At 48.3% G+C, this 20,467-nt stretch overlaps 1 long non-coding RNA gene across 1 annotated transcript; it reads left to right on the top strand.

The window, feature by feature from the left end:
* Positions 1-420: 420 nt before the first annotated feature.
* Positions 421-7,769, top strand: LOC144144204 (uncharacterized). Its single transcript, XR_013317192.1, has 2 exons — positions 421-772; positions 7,695-7,769. It is a non-coding gene; the product is annotated as an uncharacterized LOC144144204 (long non-coding RNA).
* Positions 7,770-20,467: the final 12,698 nt, after the last annotated feature.

Genomic DNA, 20,467 nt, shown 5'->3' with positions numbered 1-20,467 from the left:
CCCTGGAAAAAAATTTCTGGGTACGGTCCTGCCACACACGCATGCTCAGGTTATCAGTTCCGTGCGATAATCGCGTTTTTTTCCCGCGCGGGTAGCAGCTACGTTGAAAGAAAGAACCTCGGGCGCTAAACAAACGCCAAGGCGACGGTAGCTGACTAGTGCAACCGTGCAAGCATCGCACTCAGCCGCCGAATGCGCCGACATGAAGGGCAATAGCGCTGAGAACACACCCTGCACTCGGCCCCACCTCATTCGCGCATTTACCATGTGCTACGCCGTCAACGCAATCACAAGCCGAATGTGGTAAGTACGTCGAGCTCTCAATCATCTTCACCTCACAGTATTCGCCATATCGCAGCACGTCATTTGCTCGTGAGGTGATCTCTGGCCCATTGTTGCAACGTGGCTTGTAGGATGGACGATGCTATATGTACTACGTAGTGAAGTCCCACCGGAAATTGCTATACGCACTACCCATATAGCGCCATCTATGGGTGCTGTCAGAAACACTTTTTTTATGTTTTTTAACGTACGTGGTCTCAAGCGTTCGGACGGTCGACATGGCTGCTTTTCGTCGCTTTTGACCGATCCATGGATGGATCGGTGCCACCAATCTTGTTGCGGCAAATCACGGTAATAAAGCGCAAGTATTGAGTCGTGGGCCGGGCTGATGCACACGATTCGCGCCAGGGCCGTCAAGCTGGCGTGGCAACTTCCCGATCGCGCCGTCAACACACCGCAGTGGTTCGAAGACGGCTTGGCCAATCTGAAGGTAGGTATTTCTGGCCTCGTTGGTTTGTCCCGTAACCCTTGCTTTACTGATGTTGTAGTAGGAGACCCGCATCGACCACCGAGCTTACGTTTCCTTCACCAGCCTTTCCAGCCGATGCGTGAGCATGCATGCACGTCGCGTGGGTCCTTCAGCCTGCCCGTGCAACCGAACGGTGCGAACGCGTATTGTATGCCTTCAGCGCGTTTCCCCTCGCCTCGTTAAAGGCCAATTGCACTCAAAATTTAGACCGCGCGAAATCACTGTTCCTGCATAGTATGACTAAAAAGACCGCGATGTACGAAGTATGACGCCCAAAATGTGCGTACTTACGCCGCAAGCGACCAGCAAAAATCGATGATTTTGAAAACGAAACTGGGCAAAACGCGGCCATTACGGGCAGGCGGAAGTGACGTGTCAGCCGTCGGCGCGAGCGGCCAGACGACCTGGCCTGACGGCGCGAACTGTGCGGACCCTGCGGACCGACCAGCCGACGCGGCCGGCTCGGCCAGCCAGGCGGAGAGTGTGAGCGCGCGCGTGCGGGGGTGTGGGAGGGGACGCTCTGTCCGGCCAACAACAGACCGAGGTCGTAACGTCATAGCCAAAAGTCACGTGATAAAGGCATTTTCGTCACTTCCTGGACCGTGGGCTTTTTTTTTTACTTTTATCGCGAAGGCACAGCGCGTAGCATCAAGAAGCTATACAGCGGTAAGGTGTTTTTTTGCACTATTGCACAGGTACATCCGCCCTTCCGCAGCGGTAGGTTCGCTTTGGCGTTTGTTTGATGCCCGAGTTTGTGTCAACGTAGCCGCGGGTCAACGTCGTGGACGGTTGCTTACATGATTGTCAAGTGTAGCGTCGAGCTGTTGGTTGATGAACGCGCCGCGTATCTGCTTTAAGCGTGTTCATGTTGCCTGTTCGACAGTCACTGACTCCACCATGACTCCGCTGTAGTACCAGTGCCAGGCCCATAAAAAGTTTGGATGACCGATCGGCCACCGCTAACTAGCGCCGCTTTCACCGCTAGCGCCGACAGGCTTTACCGCAATGCACCGGTGACGTGCGGCTAAAGGACAGGCGGAAGGAGTTGAAAAATACGAGCGCTACAAGAACAACGGACGAGAAAGGCAAGCAGCTGTCGTATTTGTCGTCCGTTCTTTTCATACGCTGTTATTTAGCGCTCATAATTTTTTTTATTTTATTTTGTCAATATCATAGACCAACTCAACCAAAACACGTTTCGAAGAGAAAGGTGCTTTAGGAGAGCACTTTAATTCGAAAATATTTGTTCCTATTAAAAGCTAGTTCAATAAAACAGCTTTAAAAGCAGAATTTCATATCCTCGCAGCCCTGGTCTCCACAGAAGCTCCTATAAGATATATAACTAGGAGGGTTGCGGGCTTTTAGTTAAGACATTTTGTAGTGGTAGCAAATATTTCATCTCGTACCCAGTACCTATAGCATGGCACAAAAAAAAGGAAGCAGCAGCAGTAACCCGGACAAGCTGTTTTGATACCACAGTTGAAGTAAGGTCAAGTGGCAGCCTTTATCCATCTTGCACAAGAACGGAACCGATGGCTGTTTAATAAGTGGGTGGCCTCCCCTGGTATACTTGGCTTCCTTTGCATTCTGGCTGCCTGTTTGTGAAATCTACCCGTGGGTATTCTAATTCTTGTGTGGTGGTAGTGTTGTTCCTCATAGAACAATATTGTAGTAATGATGTACACTGTCTGACCTTTTGAATAAAGCCAAGATGTAGGTTGCATACATTGTAGGGCTGGGCGTCGGTTAAAAGTTTTAATCCGATTAATCTGTCTGACCGTTTCAATCCGATTAGCTTTAATGACCTAAAATATTATTTAATGGAATCCATACACCAATGATCATAATAAAATGCTTCTCCTTCCCAACAGTTTTAATTGTTATCATCTCTGAGCATACTTGCATTGTTTTCTGTTGTAACGTCACGTAGGTTATTTGAACGCAAATATGGTCCTCGGCATGCACACACTTTCAACGCGGTACTCCTGTTTCGGTTTGCTCACATGACTTCGACCGACTAAAAAATTAATCGCAACTAAAGCATTAATCGGAAAGTTGATCGATCAATCGCCCACCCCTTATACATAGTCCATTCAAAAGCACCACATAACGTTCAACGAGCCGCAATTTGTGCCTTTTGTAATTTGCACTGGGGACAAAAATTAAAATTTGCCACAATGTGCTGCAAACACCTCAGACATAGGAATGTAAAAGGGATCACCAGCACTTTCTTTTCAGTGGGTGTGTTGGTAGTAGCTGAATTCTTTTTGCACCACCTTCAGCAGTTATAAGGGGACAGTGCATTCCCATTAGGTGAAGCAGAAGCCACTGAATGAAGATATTTACTTTCTCTAAGAGCACTGCATGTGGTTTTTCTTTTCTAATAAAGCCTTTGCGCTTTATTGAGTATAGGAGCCACACCACCATGCATGATAGTTTTCATTACAGTGCCGTTACCTCTGTGCTTGTGATGTCAGCTCAGAAAAAACTTCACTGAAACAAACATTGAAGCAAACTTGTGTTCTGAGGCCCTGTTGCACCTAACGCCAACTTTTTTTCCAGGAAATTCAATTGCAATAAAAAGCTGTGCCCAAACAGCCTCGTATCTTTTCCAATTTCTTTTGTGCATTATACTACTCGCTTTTTCTCCATAGATGTTAACTCTTGATGGCTATTGTTAGTCTCACTTGTAGCTTACGGACTAATTATTAGGTGAAGCCATGCAGACTTTTAGTGGGTGATGTACTTGATCTCTCATGTAGCTGACCGACGTGAACTTTTGGGCGGCTTCACACATGTAAAGTGCAAAATTTGGATGAGACAAACAAGGATGACATGACCAAGTGCTACTTCCAACTAGGATTTATTGGTAAGATACACTCGCATATATACAGGCAAAATTTTGACAAGATACAAAGGATGACAGGAACAAGTGCAAATAAGTATTACTGGTAAAGTACAATCGTGTATATACAGAAACCGTGCGAACACCAGCAAAAAAAGCAAATTCCAGCACACAAAACAGTTATGCACCGGCACATAATATTTGCGACGCAGCTCATGCCCTGATGTACAAAGTATAACTAGAGATCGGAACTTTAGGCAAAATTCCCATTTTTTTCCTGGAGTCCCTGTAAACTTTGTTCGACATATAAGCACGAACTACAGGAATTAAATTAATCAACTGTTGATAGTGCCTATAAGGGCCTATTTTTAGATTCGTGTCTATATTGGCTTTTTGTTGCCCTAAAAATGCCTTTTTAGGCTTGCTGAGTCCATTTTACGTAACGTGTTGCCCCAAAACATACCAACAGAGTCAACTCTTCAGAACCTATACCTGCTATCAATGTGCAAGGACATTAAAAATTCACAGCTTAGTGACTCATGCATATGGATTTCAGTGGACAGGGGATTACATGTGTCCAGATTGAAAAAGTGTGAGGGCCACTCCAACTAGAAGCCTTTGGAGAGAAACTTCCTCCTCTCGGAAACAGTACAAGGCAGGGAGCAGATGCAGAGGCAACTTTGAGGGCAGAGATTTTTTAGTCTTAAGAAAGCAGGACCTGGAGGCAGTAATTTGGCAACGAGTCTGGTATGGTGAGGGGAAAATGGGGTCGGCAAAGTGGCCGGCAATCACCGGATAGAAATATTGAATAGTGACCATGAATATGCTGGAAGACTCAAAGCATCTTCCTGTCCCAGTGCTTTACGGCGCTGATTGAGCTAGTGTACATGTGTGTTCTTGCATTGAGCATTTGCAGCTTTGACAGTATAATGCACAGCTGAGAGTTTCAAAGGCAATTGGAGTGACAATAGCATGAGTACAGGTGACTATTGACATCTCGATGGGGAAGGCTTGCATAGGTGACTCTTCCTTCTCTCAGTGGAATGGCTGCTTCTATGGGCAACCCAAAGTGGGTATCGGAAATAGTAGTCATGGGTGTATAAAGCCATGGGAAAAGGTGTTCTGGTCAGGGAAGGCTCGCCATAAAAATAAGAATACAGCGCTATGACCACTCACAGCTGGATGAACTTCGCTTTGCTCTGATTAAGTTTGTGATGATACTGAGCTGGGTGTGTTCTAAGAAAACAGAGGGACAATAAAATACCACAACACTGCAAATGGCTTATCTGTCAATATTCTCGTCCTGTACGATCACTGGGTGCAATTAGGGCAGTTACAACTGCAGGAGGTGCATATAAGACAGGCTCACCACTTGCTGTAGCTATAAGGCCTGGGACGTGCAGTTATCAAACTTTACATGCCTTCAGCTTCCCGCTGATTTACGATTTAAAGGTTGCTCTTTTCACTATTTAGGCAATGTAAAATAGTATGCATGCAATATGTAATAGCATGTATGTAAGGCACTTGTATTTGGAAGCCCGCCTCATACAGCTGCCTGCAAAAAATTTCTGCCCGTGCAAGCATCGCACTCAGCCATCAAGAGCGCAGACATCAAGGGCGATAGCAAGCTAAGTGCAATGGCTAATCTCGCCTTTACCATAAAACAAATTCTCCGTTAGTGGGACTAACCTCTTCAGCTTTCATTAAAGGTTTTCTATCTCTCTCTCTCTGTCACCGTGGAATTCGTAGATGTACCGGAACACGGTGAGCTCGACCACGTCTCGTTTGCGCATTTACCTGTCACCGCAATAACAAGCCGAATGTGGTACGTCCAGCGTGGCACCCCAGTGCACACAATCATTTCCACATCACTGAATTCGCTGCATCACAGCACGGCATATCCTCCCTTGGTGAACTCTTTTGCTGCATGTTGTTGCTGACGGCAACGTGACTTGTTTTCTTGTAGGATATGGGGGCGCACAATTAGTGGTGTCACACTTCGTCCTCGATTGTTAGGGAAAAGATCGGTGTCGTCGTGCTGTCGCCGTTTCACCGGCGAGGGCTCAAGGTGACGGCTTCATTCGTGAACTGGCTCAGAAAAACAGACAACGCGATGTCGAGGGACACTTCGACGATACACTTACTTGATTTAAGTAACCGGCCATGACAACGTATCACGCGGGTGTCATCTACGTGGAAAGAAACCAACTCGGGCACAGAACAAATTCCCAGGGGCAAAATGACGCAATAACAACAATAAAAAAAAGCGGCGAAGCTAGCGTAGCTCACACACAGTGCCTTTGGCAATCGCCTCCACATGCTTTGGCTGAAGCCTTGGGTGAAACTTCTGACCGCGGTGCATCGCTTCTTGATGCTATCCGCATGCCTTTGTGATAAAAGTAAAAACAAAAAAAAAGCCCACGGCCCAGGAAGTGACGAAAACGCCTTTGCCACGTGACTTTCAACTGTGACGTCACGACCTCGATCTGTTGTTGGCCGGACAGAGCGTCCCGTGTGGGAGGCGCGCGGAAAAGCGAGCGCTTGTCCCGCAAGCACGACACTATTCGTGCGCTCCGACAGCAGCACACAGCGTAGGCATGATGTCGCGACGATACTCGAAAAGGAGAGAATCGTACGGTTAACGAAGCCTCTTCGGAGCCATAAAGGTGGGCCAGGCGTACCGCCGGCGCGAAATACGAGTTTCCCGGATTCTCCCGCTGCGAGGCGGGCCGATCGGCCTGGACGGCTGACATGTCACTTCCGCTAAATTGCTGTTTGCGCGACACGCCGGCAGGTGCTTTGTCGTCTGCAAGGGCGTTATTTTGAGTGCCTGAAACTGAATAACCACGCATTACACAGAGCTACCGGTCGCGGCGCAGTAGTTCTCATGGTACCTACTACACATTTCGAAGGCATTTAGCCAGTGTGAAATTTGAGTGCAGTTGGCCTTTAAATGTCGTTGCATGCATTGTTACAAGTGGGATGACGCATAAGGACAAGCACTTTTTAATCAACAAGTGTCAAGCTATTAGTAATGATAGGAGATGGGGGGAGTCAGTGCTGATGCTTGGATCCGCTTCCTAGTGCCGAATAGGCATGGAGGCGTATATCTTTCTCAGGGCCAAAATATCGTTCCAAGTTGTAGTGAAAGTTGTGGGACAGACCATGAAGGCACCCGTGCCCTTTTTTCTTATCGTTTCTCTTTGAATCAGCCTCGTATTTATGCATTGAGAACCAATTCGGCCAGCGGCACACTTTATTGGTTCCTTATGTATAAGCATGGGCGTCAGCAGGATTTTATCTTGAGGGGGCCGGCAAATCCAGTTTCACGAAGGAAGAGGCAGAGGGCATGGGGGAGGGTGCAAGTGCTGGGGTAGCTTGGGGGGGGGGAACATGTATACGTTCTTATTCTGCAGTATGATTCTAATCTTGTACATTGCTATTTTGAATCAGAAGTGGTTTTCTTTGGGTGACAATTCCTTTTTCCTAAAAAAATGTGTTTCTTACTGTAAACAGCACCAAGCAGCAAAAAAAGGATATCAGTTCTAACTGAGGGATAAAGGTTCACGTCAATTTATAAGGCTATGTCAAAGACTACTACAGCTTCTGTAGGTGGTGTGGTTCCAGTTGGGCTAACAAGTGATTTGCAAAAAAATTGGACACCACTTCACACTGTGTGGTACGTCGCATACAGTTCTGCACCATCTGCCCCGATTTTCTGTGACTGTCAGTAAAAACTGGCTGCTTCAAAATAATAATGAAGAAATTTCTTAGCCACATTTACATTCAGGCAAAAATTATTGTGCAGCCATTTCATGTAATAAGAGTTGGTATGGAAAATCATGCTCAATAGGTTTTTCGCGAAAGTTGGTTTCAAGAATTGAAATTGGGCCAGTAGGACAAAAAATAACACAAAATGAAGAAACAACGCAACAAAGGTCCTGGGTTTTGCCATGTATGTTTTTTTTGCTCTATTTCTATCATGTACATAAGGAGCACAGCCGTATTGCTAATTATAGTGCACCTTTGGTTTTACAGGTCACCCAGAAAGGACAACACCACCTGAAGCTGAGGATATGGTGTAATAAAAATTTACTTTATATTGTAAAACAATGGCAGTGTTGATGTGTTCTTGAAAGTGTAAGAAACAACAGTATCAACAGTCTTTCTTGGACCTTCTGCATGGAGACTTATTTTTGGATAACCTGAAAACAATGTAAAATAGTTAACTCGTTTTTTCTTGTCTTCTTTTTCGTTTAGGGTGGAGGGTGCTTCTTTTTTTTTCAGGTTGTTTTGAGTTGACTGTTTTTCACGATTGATTCAGTTATTTAAGCATTCTGGAGTACACATATTCTCGTTACAACTGAGCAGACGTCGCCTGACGTTTACCATGCTAAGCGTCACACGTGCACCCTGCATGCTCACCATGAGCACGGACGAGTTGCAGTGTATGATTGAAGATAGCACAGAATTCTTTTATCAGCATGTAACCACCTAAGAGTCATGATACATACTGGAGCAAAATCGTGGACATCTTATGTGCACAGAAATAATAGCAGTTGCCCTGCCAGTTGGAAAACACAATTCAAACAACGCAGATGCTAATAATTCCTTCTACTTAGAAATGGCCTCTTTCCTGTATTTTCTAGTTTACAAATGTAACGTGACGCTTGGCTGCAGCAGCTCTGATAAACTAGAAAGTGTCAACAATGAAGAGATGGGCATTGCTTCCACATAATTTACAGAGATATTTTTTTTTACCATTCGTGATGTGAAATTTTTTTAGCGAGTCTTTGGATCTTGGTAAGAAACTGCTACAATGCACAAAGTAAAACGTGGTGGACAAATGGCACTGCTAGCATGTAACATTACGTACGTGAAAGAAAAAAGTTCTATACATCTTCCTGTTTCCTTTTCCTGTGTCTGCATGTTGAAACCGCCTTTATTTACCAAAAGAAGGCCGAGTGGGAGGAGGGGTGTGAAACTTTTAAAGGTCACACTGCCAAAGAATGTGTCCTAAGCGTTTCTTAAAGACTACGGATGAGCTGCTTTACATCAGAAGCGTTTCTTACTATCACATTTAGCCCCGGTGACTTTCTTGCACAGCTTAACCGCCATGCGGAAAAGCCAACTTTAACAGCTCGAGGCAAGGTGCGGTGGTCGTGGTTTGCGACGGGAAAAAAAAGGAAATTCACTGGGGATATTTTGAGCGCGACAGAGAGCTTACCTGCATACAACCCAGTGCAGGGGAAGGGAAGTAGAGGGGGAGTGATAGGATAACGTAGAAAGAGAGAGAGAGAAAGGTATAAAGAGAGCTGTCAGTCCTACAAACACATATGAGCACAGGTGCACGTTCTCCCGTTTGTACTGAGGAGTTCCTGTAGAACATGCTTTAGTTGACTGCTGCGTAGTCAATTAAAACTGGATTTTTGTGCGCCGCCGAAACCACAACGCGCTAAGATGGCACGGGGCAGCGTTGTAGACATCTTACTCAGGGATCTTTAGTGTTGATCGAAACATCGGGTACGCACAGTAATTTTTCGCCTTCATCGTAAATTCAACGCAGCCTTGGCTGCCGGGAATCGAACCCGAGACATTTTACCTCCTGCAGCCATGAGAGACCATGCGAGATCTGAGCTATCTGGCGCCTGAGAAATCTTATTAAGGCGATATAAAGCCGCCGTGGGTTATTATTTAGAGAGTTGGCAATACCCAGGAATGAACAGCTTCGGGCTACACATGTTTGCTTATGCAAAACTCAAAAATAAAATAAACAAAAAATGACTCGGCCGGCCCGACCCAACATACGATACGTTGATCAACACCGTATCAACCGTATGTTGTGCACCAGCTGCCCGCGTAATTTCTGTTCCTGCCTCGATGAAAAGCTCAAACGCGTCGTAAACGACCCTGTGGGCACCCATAATCTATTTCACGCCCATGAATACAGCGCAAACTTTGCCGTGACCGAAAAGGTACGTTGCCGTTCGTACGGAGTTCGCGTCAGCCCGCCACCAAGCAAGCTCGGGGGCGTTTCTGACAACGCCTCATAGATGGCGCTATATGGATAGTGCGTCTAAGGTCCCTGAAAGAACTAAGGTAGCGCCAACTGCTCCCTCCTTCTCCGCTGCCCTCCTCTTTTTTCTCCCCCCTCACCCGCGGCGCCGCCGTCCCTTTAACTCCGCGGCGGGGCCGCCATATTTGTTGGCCACTTGAGAGCAGACGCCCTTGCTACGCTTCAGGGCGCTCGCTGCAGTTTGCTCTTGTTTTCGCGCCGAAATCGCTCTTTGGTAGCATTTATAGGATTTCTAGAGCCCCGTTTTACCAACAGGCACTGAGTGATAGTGTTTTGTTTTATATTTTTGTCTACAAGGGGATATTTGCGAGGCGGATGCCGCTGGCGCATACGCACAGCGCGGTTTTGTTTACGTGTGCGGCATTCTGTAACACCTCAGGATAGCTCGTGAATGCGAAAGGATCGAGCGTGGACATTTCAAACTGCTCTGTTACGGTAGTTCCGTTCTTGCATTCGCGTGACTGTGGTCGTGCAATCACTGCACAGAGGTCTTGCGCACGGTTCGCGGCAGTATACAGTGCGCTTCATTCGCAAATGCCGTAGTTCGAGCGCTGCGCTGGCATCCTTGCACTCGCCTTTCTTGCGATAATTGTGTATCCTCAGCGGCGTTCACTCTGCGCCCGCTTTTACTAACGACCTACAGCCTACCTTAATTACGCGCAGTTTAGAGTGCTTTGCCGTTTTTGTAGAAATGTTTCCTTCACCTTCATGTCGTTATAGGCTGCTGTGAGTAGACTAAAAACATACACATGCTGTTGTGCGTGTGTGCACGTACAGCGACGTGAAAAGCCCCTGCTTCCCCGACTTCGCAGCCGGATACACTAAACTACACTCGCGGCCGTACGTTCATGTGCGAACCTAGTGAAAAACGCAGACTTGTAATTCTGGGAATACGCGCCAGAGAAGACTGCGATCAATCGATCGGGTAAACTGAAATTACAGTCCCTCTAGGTACAAATTATGTAACTAGTTACTGCAGTTAATTAATCATGCAATACGTTTTTTCACCGGGCGCGGTCGTTTACAGCCGTTATTAATGGAGGCGCCTGGACAGAATTGTTTTGTGCTGGGATATATTCTGGCAGATTTGTACATTGCACTAACACAGGGATACACCCGAAAGAAAATCGAAAGAGGACCAATGTCACGATGATTATCAAGAGAAAACAATAAATCACAAAAATGAATTGGTGCCAGCAAATAGATATTTTATTGGAACAAACGTCCGTAATGACGTCGTGCAGGTGGCTTGTGCTGCTGACGTGGCTTCCCGTGAGAAAAAATGTTGGGAGTGGCATTTGGGTTTAGTTTTTTTAACGCCAAGCTTCTCCAATATCCGTTGCTCAAATTGATCCGTGAAATAATCCTATTGAGAAGGGAAAAGAAATGTCGCCACCGAGTTTGAGATGCGCCACAAACACTCCGCAAATATAGGCAATAATGCATTGCAGAAGGGAGTTAGTGACTGTTCTACCGTAGCATGGTCAAATTCGTGTTCGCGCATCTGCTCAGTGCCGCGTCCACTCAACTCGCTACACTAAACCCGTTTAGCAAGCGCTTTGCTGGGCAAAAATACGTCTGCTGAAAATAATATAGTCGCCCAGTGTGTTTTGGTTCAAATCGCAATGACTGGATACGCTGCGCCATTGACTACTAAGATGAAGTAAGCGCGCACACTGCAAATGTACGGCATCACGTGTAATGCAAACGTAAGTCGTAAATAACGTTCCTCTGTGCATACACGGAAGAAAGGGCGTACAGCCGTTACGGTGCGAATATGCATTTGAAGTGCTCATTCAAACGTGCGCGAATTTAATAAAGCGATAACAGAAATTGCGCATCAAACGTACGTCAACGGTGCGGTCACTATATTAGCTGACCTTAAATTGTTTTACCTAGCCGCAATTTTTTTTTCTCGCAACAGCCTCAATTTGCGCCGCACCGACCAAGCCCATATTACGCAGCAAATCACTCCGATGTCATAACAACGGGATTATAATACCACCCGGGTAGCTAACACACAAAACATGACTTCACGCCAAAGAGAGCGTACACGCACTCGGAACGCACACGATACATGGTCAGACGCAAGCTGCCGTCGGCCAAAAAAAGCATGAATTCAGGTGAACAATTCTCGCGTCACGAAACCCTTACGACAACTGACTGAACATGCTACGCCGCTGATATTGATGCTGGAAGTTAAGCGCGCACATGACAAATACACGGCCTCTTATCCAAACCAAAGCTTACGACGGGACGAACTCGGCGCTGCGCGCAATGCCTACTCAGAACAAAGCGTGGACGACGGTCGCGAAGGGAATACGCATTTCTTCGTAAGTGACCGCTCAAGCTCGCGCAGAATTTAACAGAGCAAGAACAAGCATTCAGAAACTTACCTCGCAAAAGAGTGATGGTAGCGTCGGCCTGAAGTATGCCCGTTCAAATCTATGCAACCAAACTTTTCTCCTTTCTGCGCCGCGTTTCCCGGACGGAATAACGAAGTCTTGTGCCCTGCCTGACGATATTCGCGCTGCCTAAGGCACAACACATCGACACCGAGAAGCAACCTAAAACGACACCGGTGCGACATTTTTTCGAAGCGAGCAGCTAATTCCGGTACTGAAGCACGGTGGCGACGGTGGCTCGGAAGCCAGCAATGGCGTCGCAGCGGCGGCGTTGCGCAATGTCCCAGCCGGCGAGGCATCGGCGAGGCGACCCGGCGGCGGAGCAAAAAAAACAAAACCACGTGACTTTTCCCTTGGCCAATGGCGCGCGGCGTTCGCCGGCGAAAAAGAAAATGGCAAAAAACGAAGTAAGAGAGGAGCGCGGGCGAGGGCGAAAGGCGGCGAGATCTAAAGATGGCGCTACCTTAGTAATTTTAGGGACCTTAAGTGCGTCTAGCAATTTCCGGTGGGACTTCACTACGTAGTACATATAGCATCGTCCTTGTGGACAGGAAGTACAGAACTAGCGATGGCAAACTTCGTCCTCGATCCTTCAGAAGATGGGTCGGTGTCGTCGTGGTCGCCGTTTCTCCGACGAGGGCTTAGCACGCCGGCTTCACCCGTGAGCTGTCTGGCTCAAGACAGCAGTCACAGCACACAACGCGAAGCCGAGCGTTTAGCAGACCGACGCTGCACTTGGTTTAAGTAAGGAAATCGTCGTACTAGCGAACACTAAAGTAACCAGCCACGACAACGTAACACGCGGATAGCATCCAAGTTGAGAGCGGAAGAAACTGGTGCGTCCGTAACACCCGGAAAAAGAAACTAGGCACACGGCACTGCATTGGCTGCATTCGGGCTCGAGGCGTGCGGACAATTTTAAAAGTTATCCGCGCGAGGCGTGCGGACAGTTTTAAAAATTATCCGCGCGAGGCGTGCCAACGTTTTTAGATTAGGTCAGTTGGCAAAGAGCGCGGCCTTCCAAGCACCGCGGCGCGGGCCGGTGCTGTCGCCGACCAGGCGGTGGCGCTGCGGTAGCGTTGAGATCGGTCTCGGCGCGTCGTCTGCTACTCCTTGCTTCGAAAGGCGCCGGTGAACGACCACCGCACGCCTTTAATGTTCTTCTTTGACATGCGAAATCCAACTTAGCTCTACTCTTACGCTTTAGTGACAAGAGCTTTACATTTTTATCGACATTATAACGAGAAACAAGTTGTACTTAAGAAGAAAAAAAAAAGGCAAGGCGAACACTGCACAGTCCGCTTGTCTTCGGCTGCTTCCCGTTCTATTTATTTATTTTTCCATTTAGTTTTCCCCCAGTACGGGATCCCTTATAGCTCAATAATGTTTAAAGCATAGCCGAACACGTCTTACACTTCTGAAACTGCGGGAAAGCCTACAATAGTCAGCCATCTACTTGGAATCAAGAAAAAACGCCTCGACATTTTTATTTATGCTGTGTAAGAAAATGCAGTAGGTACGTTTTCACAAGAACATATTTACAACCCCAACAAAACTGATCAATTGAGCCGATTGGAAACCAAGTGCTGACGTGCGCGCTCACGTGCACGCGCTCAGCAAATTCTTGGTATTTTAACTGCGGACACGAAAAATTACGATTTGTTAAACAGCTTCGCTGTTAACAAAGAATATTGAACCAATAATTAAACCAGTGTTTTTTTTATTTCTTTGACAGGTATAAATGTGGTTTCTTAAAAGAAATAAACGTTTTTTTCTCGGATGAGAATGCTTGTCGTACTGCTATTCTTTTTGTTGGTTCGTAAATCTGATGGACTATCTGTTAGGGTCACAGAAACTTTCATTTATCTTCTTGTAGTCCTGATAAGCCGATTTTTTTAAAGCATTTCGCCTGGTAGTTTTTCCGCTGAGCCGTCGCTTATGCTGTCTTCTGCGTTGATTTTTCCTGCTCGTTTCTTTTTGCAATCTGCAGATAGGCAACACTTCTCAATTTTGACTAGTCAGACTGATTTATAAGAGGTTTAACGCGCCGACGCTTCGCAGGCGATGAGGCGTGCCGTAGTGGAGGGCTCCGGATTAATTTTGACCACGCAGGGGATCTTTAACATGCGCTGAAATCTCGAACACACGGGTGTTTTCGCTTTCCGCCTAGCGGCCGCCGTGGCCGGGAATCGAACCCGAGTCCTTCCGCCCAGCAGCACGGCGCCTTAGCCACCGCGCCGGGTTGGGATCTGATCTGACAGCACCGTGAATATGTTGTGCCGCACACACTGCATGCCCTTTCACGGCAGTTGTTGCGGATGAAACGTCTGGAAACAGGTAACATTTGTTCCAAGGGCTGATCTTTAGCAACAATGTAGCGAATAAATGTTGTTACATTCTTCTGCCTTGTCAGCTGAGGGTGAATATTGCCATTTTTATCGTTGTAGCTACACGGCGTAACAAGCAAACCTCTTGAATTAACTTCAACCGACAAGTTTTGCCCGACTACTGCGCCCTTCTCAATGACCACAATTGCACCCAGAATCTCCGAGCTTGTAGAGGATAACCTGGGTAGGCGAAGCCTTCACATTCTACGATTGAAATGTCGGACATTTGCTGAATTCCTGCATAACCGCGAACCACAGCTCAGTTCCCAATGTACGTGCTGACATCGGCGCTTTCTACACCACTCGCGCCACTTACGCCAGTTTCCTCGTGCAAAGGCCCATAATTTTGGCAGGACGCAACATAGGTGGGAACCACTGTCATCCATTTGGGTGGTTTTCGGCATGACTTTGACGTCTTTGGTGGCGACAGATGCTCAGGTATGTCAGGGAAAATACGGGGCGCCGCGCGGTCCCTCAGAGTCCACCTGCCTTACAGTATCCTTACAGTTTGACCACTAACGGCGTGTTCGTAACAGTTGACGATGTCCGAAGGCTCACAATGAATGTCACAAAGGTATGTTTACGGCGTAACCTCGAAGTTTTTCCGCGGAATCGCGCTTTCCCACGCCTTCAGTCCGTCAGGACCCTTCGGCGCTTTGAAGAAATGCCGCTGCACGGACTTGGCCGTTTCCGAAGCATACACCGAACGGCAGCCCGGCGCGCAGCACGTCAACAAACCGCACCGACACTTCAGAGATCCACTAAAATATGTATGCACGATAACAGCACAGAGCTAATACGTTAATACAGACGTGACGAACAGGCGAGCGCCAACAGCACAGCGTAAACACATGGCCGGGGCGAGCCTCGCTCCCCAAACTAGATCTCAACGCTACGCCAGCGCCACCTCTCGGACTGGCGACAAAATGGTGCCGCCTCTCGAGGCGCAGTTTGCAAACTGACCTAATCTAAAAACGTTGAGGCGTGCGGACAGTTTTAAAAGTTATCCGCGCGAGGCGTGCGGACAGTTTTAAAAATTATCCGCGCGAGGCGTGCGGATAGGGACAGCCGGCGCGCGCTGCCTGGCCGCTGACGTGGCACATACCCACGTGGGGGATTGGCCAGGAATCGGGCGTGAGAAGGGCTAATGCACCCGCTTAAAGGAGTACTGACACGAAATTTCAAAGATGGGCGCGCGCTGCCTGGCCGCTGACATGGCACATACCCACGTGGGGGATTGGCCAGGAATCGGGCGTGAGAAGGGCTAATGCACCCGCTTAAAGGAGTACTGACACGAAATTTCAAAGCTGAGATCCGCTCTAGCAATCAAGTACAACGACAACACAAATAGGTGTCTGTGAATAAATGCATCTTTCTTTCTCTGTAGTTGTGTGTGTGTGTGATCTCTCTTTCGCGAACATTACCAAACCGCGCAATTGAATTCAACTCGTGCATTCGCACTTTCACATTCTTCCCCTCGGGGAAATGCGGGGAATTTTTTTCGTGTAAAAACCGTTGATAATGCTATTAATGTACCAGATTTTTTATGGGAAAGGTAGCTACGTCGTGTATTTACCGTTTGCTCATTTCTTCATCCCATTTGGCCATCCGAGCAGACCGCGCCGTACTTTAGCGATCGAGCTCGCTATCATGCCGATATTTTTTTTCATTGTTGTTTGATGATTTTGCTATAGTATTGTGTCAACTGAAAAAAGAGTGGCGTGCTTTAGGCTGGCCAGCATACGTTACTTCTGCTTTTTTTTCTTTATTTTCTTGCTGATTTTTCGTTCAAGATCTGCATACCGAGCAAACTGCGTCGTGCAAGCGCAAACGTTTCCCGTTTTCTTTTTTCAAATTTGACCCGTGCAGCACACCTGACAGATGTCTTAAAACTTCAGTCAAGTCAACCAAAAGCGCGCAAATACAGGATTCGCAACCGCAATTTTCAGAAAGCACCAAGTCACACGGCATAATTTTATTGCGCGATCATTTTAAAACTGCGCACTTTTCGGCGCAGTGAACACCTACAAACATAACATAATACATAATTTACATTTAAATATTTACATCTACATTACAAGCAAAAAGAACCGGAGTATTTAAAGAAATGTGGTGCCTGCTAGGCTCCTCCTGCAGTTTTACAAAGCATGCAAGATCATGTGCAGCGGCTTAACTCCAAGTAGCGTGCACCCGCCCTCTTTTTAGCTCTTGAGCGGTTGATCGACTTTACAAAAAAGTGCAAACGGGTGGTTACATAAAAGGCTGTCACCTGGGCTGTAAGTGACTTGGAGTGCTGATCACACCCAACAGCACTCTGCTGTTTTTGTTTCATGATAGCCAGCACATCTATGACACTATCGTGGTGCAGCTCGTGAGTGCTGGAGCAGCTCGTGAAAATATTCTCCAACTGCTCGATGAATCTGTAAAGGCGACCATGGGGGTTAAGCAAACCTCCATTATCCCGAAGCCTTGTGTACTCAGCTGCACCTAGCCTCAAAACGGCGTCTTTTCCTGTGAGTAACAGTGCACAGCATTCCTCACACTCTGTCTTGAGGACAGTTTTCTTGGCAACGTACCCGCAGACATAGAAGATTAACCTCTTGTCCCTTTTTGCAATGATGCATGCAGCGTGGTCTGAACTTATATCGGGCTGCTGCTGAATGTGAAGTTCCGCGCGCGTGTGCGTGCGTGCGTGTGCGCGCGCGTTGTGTGCGTCTGTGCGTGCATGCGTGTGTGTGTGTGCGTGCGCGTGTGTGTGCGTGTGTGTTCGCACGTGAGTGCGTGCGCGTACGTGCGTGCCTGTGTGTGTGTGTGTGTATGTGTGCAAGTGCACACACACACACACACACACACACACGTATATATATATATATATAGACTGAAAAGATAAAAACTCACACAGAGCGCGAAAAAAATAAGGCTAGTAGAGACAGAGACAAACGAGAAAGACTTAGAAAATAAAAATAAGTTTACTGACGTTTCAGGGAGAGGACTCCCTTTCTTCAGCGGTATCCAAAACTATACTTTAATTGACACCATGAGCTGCGATTTTAAGCCTATTATTATGATAAAAAGTTACCCACACGCCAATTCTGGTCCAGAAGAAAGGGAGTCCTCTCCCTGAAACGTCAGTAAACTTATTTTTATTTTCTAAGTCTTTCTCGTTTGTCTCTGTCTCTACTAACCTTATATATATATATATTGTAAGGAAGACCATCGCCAACACCATACTCGTTTAAATAATGTAGGAGCGTGGGCAGCACTGGTCATTCGCAATACGTGGGTATGTGACACAGAAGCCACACATGGAAGAGGCACCAACTCGTGGATGTCCCATCGCCATCGCTGGGACGAAGAAGAAGTCTCGTCTCGTTGGCTCTCCGTCTCGACTTGCTGGTCAGCGCGACTTGGTGCTTCGGTGCTACCGCTGCTGCTGGTGCGGCTGAAGAATAAAGCCTGAAAACCCTCTTATAGTTTTGGTGGAGGTGCAACGATCTTCGTTCTCTTACGCTGGAGCTCCGCAACCGGACACTCGACCCTCCCAGCATGTCTCGCAACGATGACCCCCGGCCTGCCCCAACACCCATCGTCTGCGCGGGTGCAATTCGTGAGCGGGACCCTCCCTCATTCAACGGCACCGACGAGAAAGACGCAGAGGACTGGCTTGCTACTTTTGAAAGAGTGAGTACCCATAACCACTGGGACGACCGCCTCAAGCTGAATAATGTCGAATTTTCCTTGACTGGGCTCGCAGAGCAATGGTTCTGGAACAACGCGGCGCGTCTTAAAACGTGGCCCGAGTTTAAAGACGACTTCATAAAAGCATTCGGCCGCCCCGCTGCTCGAAAACTCCTCTCAGAGCAGCGTTTGCGTGAGCGAGCACAGAAAAGGGGTGAAAACTTCACTTCTTACATTGATGATGTTGTCGCCCTGTGCCGTAAGATTGACAGTGCCATGCCCGAACCAGAAAGGATAAAACACATTCTGAAAGGCATAGACGACGATGCCTTCCATATGCTGTTGGCGAAAAACCCCCAAACTGTGGCCGAGGTCGTTACTATTTGTCAGAGTTACGACGAGTTGCGGAAGCAAAGGGCTCTCACTCGGCGACCCCTCGCAGAAAATCAGTTTGTCTCCAGCTTGGCCGCTGATGACGGCGACGGTACCTTGTTTCAACGGATCCAGCAGTTTGTGCGAGAGGAAGTGGCTCGGCAGTTGTCCATCATCAACTCTGTGCCCGAGCAAAAATCTTCTCTCAGCCCTGAACTCAGGACCGTTATCCAGCAGCAAGTCGCTGACTCCCTCCCAGCTGCACTGCCGTCAAGCCCCGTTGTTGCCCCTGTGCCCTATGCCGCCACCATACCCCAAGCTCCAGCGACTTCAACCCTGCCTTATGCAGACTCTATGCACCCCGTGACGATGGCCGCTCCAATACACTTTGCCGACTCTATCCCTCAACGACCTTACGCTGAAGTCGCTGCCAGGTACATGCCTCGGAGCCCCGTCGTTTTCCCCACCACCCGGCCTTTACGTCCGCCGGTGTTGTCTGGTCCCTCGCTCACCAACCCTTGGAGGACGCTGGACAATCGCCCAATTTGCTTTGCCTGTAGGGCTCCTGGACACGTGGCACGCTATTGCCGCCGCGCCACGGTGACAGGACGCAACCCTGCCGCAGCTTCTTCCTACGCCCATTCCCCACTGATGCAGGAGTATTCGCCGATGACGTCTATGCCGCCCGATAGTCGTGACTTCGGAAGCCGTCGGTCTTCATCTCCGCGACGCCGCTCACTATCTCCCATGCGTCGTCGTCCTGTTCCAACGGAAGCGGAAAACTAGGCGCCGCAGTTCCGGAGGCAAGAACTGCGCCGTCGTCGATCTGCCCAAGGCCTCCTCCCTGTCCCGCAAACGTCATTCGTATTACCATAGATGGCGCTGAAATATTAGCCCTTGTCGATACTGGAGCCGCCGTTTCTGTCATGGACGCCAAACTTTGCCGCCGCTTGAAGAAGGTTAGGACGCCGCATCTTGGATTCTCATTACGGACTGCTACGGCTCATCCCATTGATCCAACTGGCATGTGCACTGCCCGTGTCGTTATTCGGGACGTCATGTATGCTGTTCAGTTCGTTGTCCTGCCTTCCTGTTCCCACGATGTCATACTGGGGTGGGACTTCCTTTCTGAACATAGAGCTGTCATCGACTGTGGCCGTGCCGAAGTAGAGCTCTTCCCGTTCATGGATCATACCACCGGTGAACCGCCCGCTCCTTCTGCCATCAAACTGGTCCTCACGGAAGAAGTTAGCATTCCTCCTCACTCTGCCGTGCTAGCTTCTTTATCCTGCCCACTTCTGTCCAATGCGACAGTACTCTTTACGCCTTCTGACCTGTTTCACCAGCGACGTTGTCTTCGGCTTCCTTTCTCCCTGCTTCCCATCCGTAACAGCCAAACTACACTTCTCCTTTCCAACTACGGGTCGTGTCCGTGCACCTTGCAACGCGGAGAGTGCGTCGGCCATGTCGAGACCGTTCATTCTGTTGTCGCTGTGGCTGTGCCCGACGATTCAACCCCGCTTGACATCAGTGGGCTGTGTGCTCCTTCAGGAGCAAAATCCTCCCCGTCTGCAGACGTCTTCCTTCGCGCCATTGATGCCGACCTTTCACCGTCCCAACGAGACCAGCTTCTCGCACTGCTGAACCGATTTCGGACGTCTTTTGATTCTGTCCAGACTGGTCTGGGACGTACCACCACAGTCGAACACACCATCGATACCGGTGGTCACGCACCCTTACGGCAACGTCCCTACCGTGTCTCCCCCACTGAACGCCGCGTAATCGATGAACAAGTCGAGGACATGCTCCAACGCGGTGTGATTCGACCCTCCACCAGTCCATGGGCATCGCCGGTAGTACTTGTCAAGAAGAAGGACGGCTCTATTCGGTTTT

This window comes from Haemaphysalis longicornis, unplaced genomic scaffold (genome assembly GCF_048455015.1).
Source record: "Haemaphysalis longicornis isolate Haplotype H1 unplaced genomic scaffold, Haemaphysalis longicornis Haplotype H1 scaffold_66, whole genome shotgun sequence".
Lineage (NCBI taxonomy): Eukaryota > Metazoa > Arthropoda > Arachnida > Ixodida > Ixodidae > Haemaphysalis > Haemaphysalis longicornis.
This window is presented reverse-complemented; position numbering and strand designations above follow the sequence as displayed.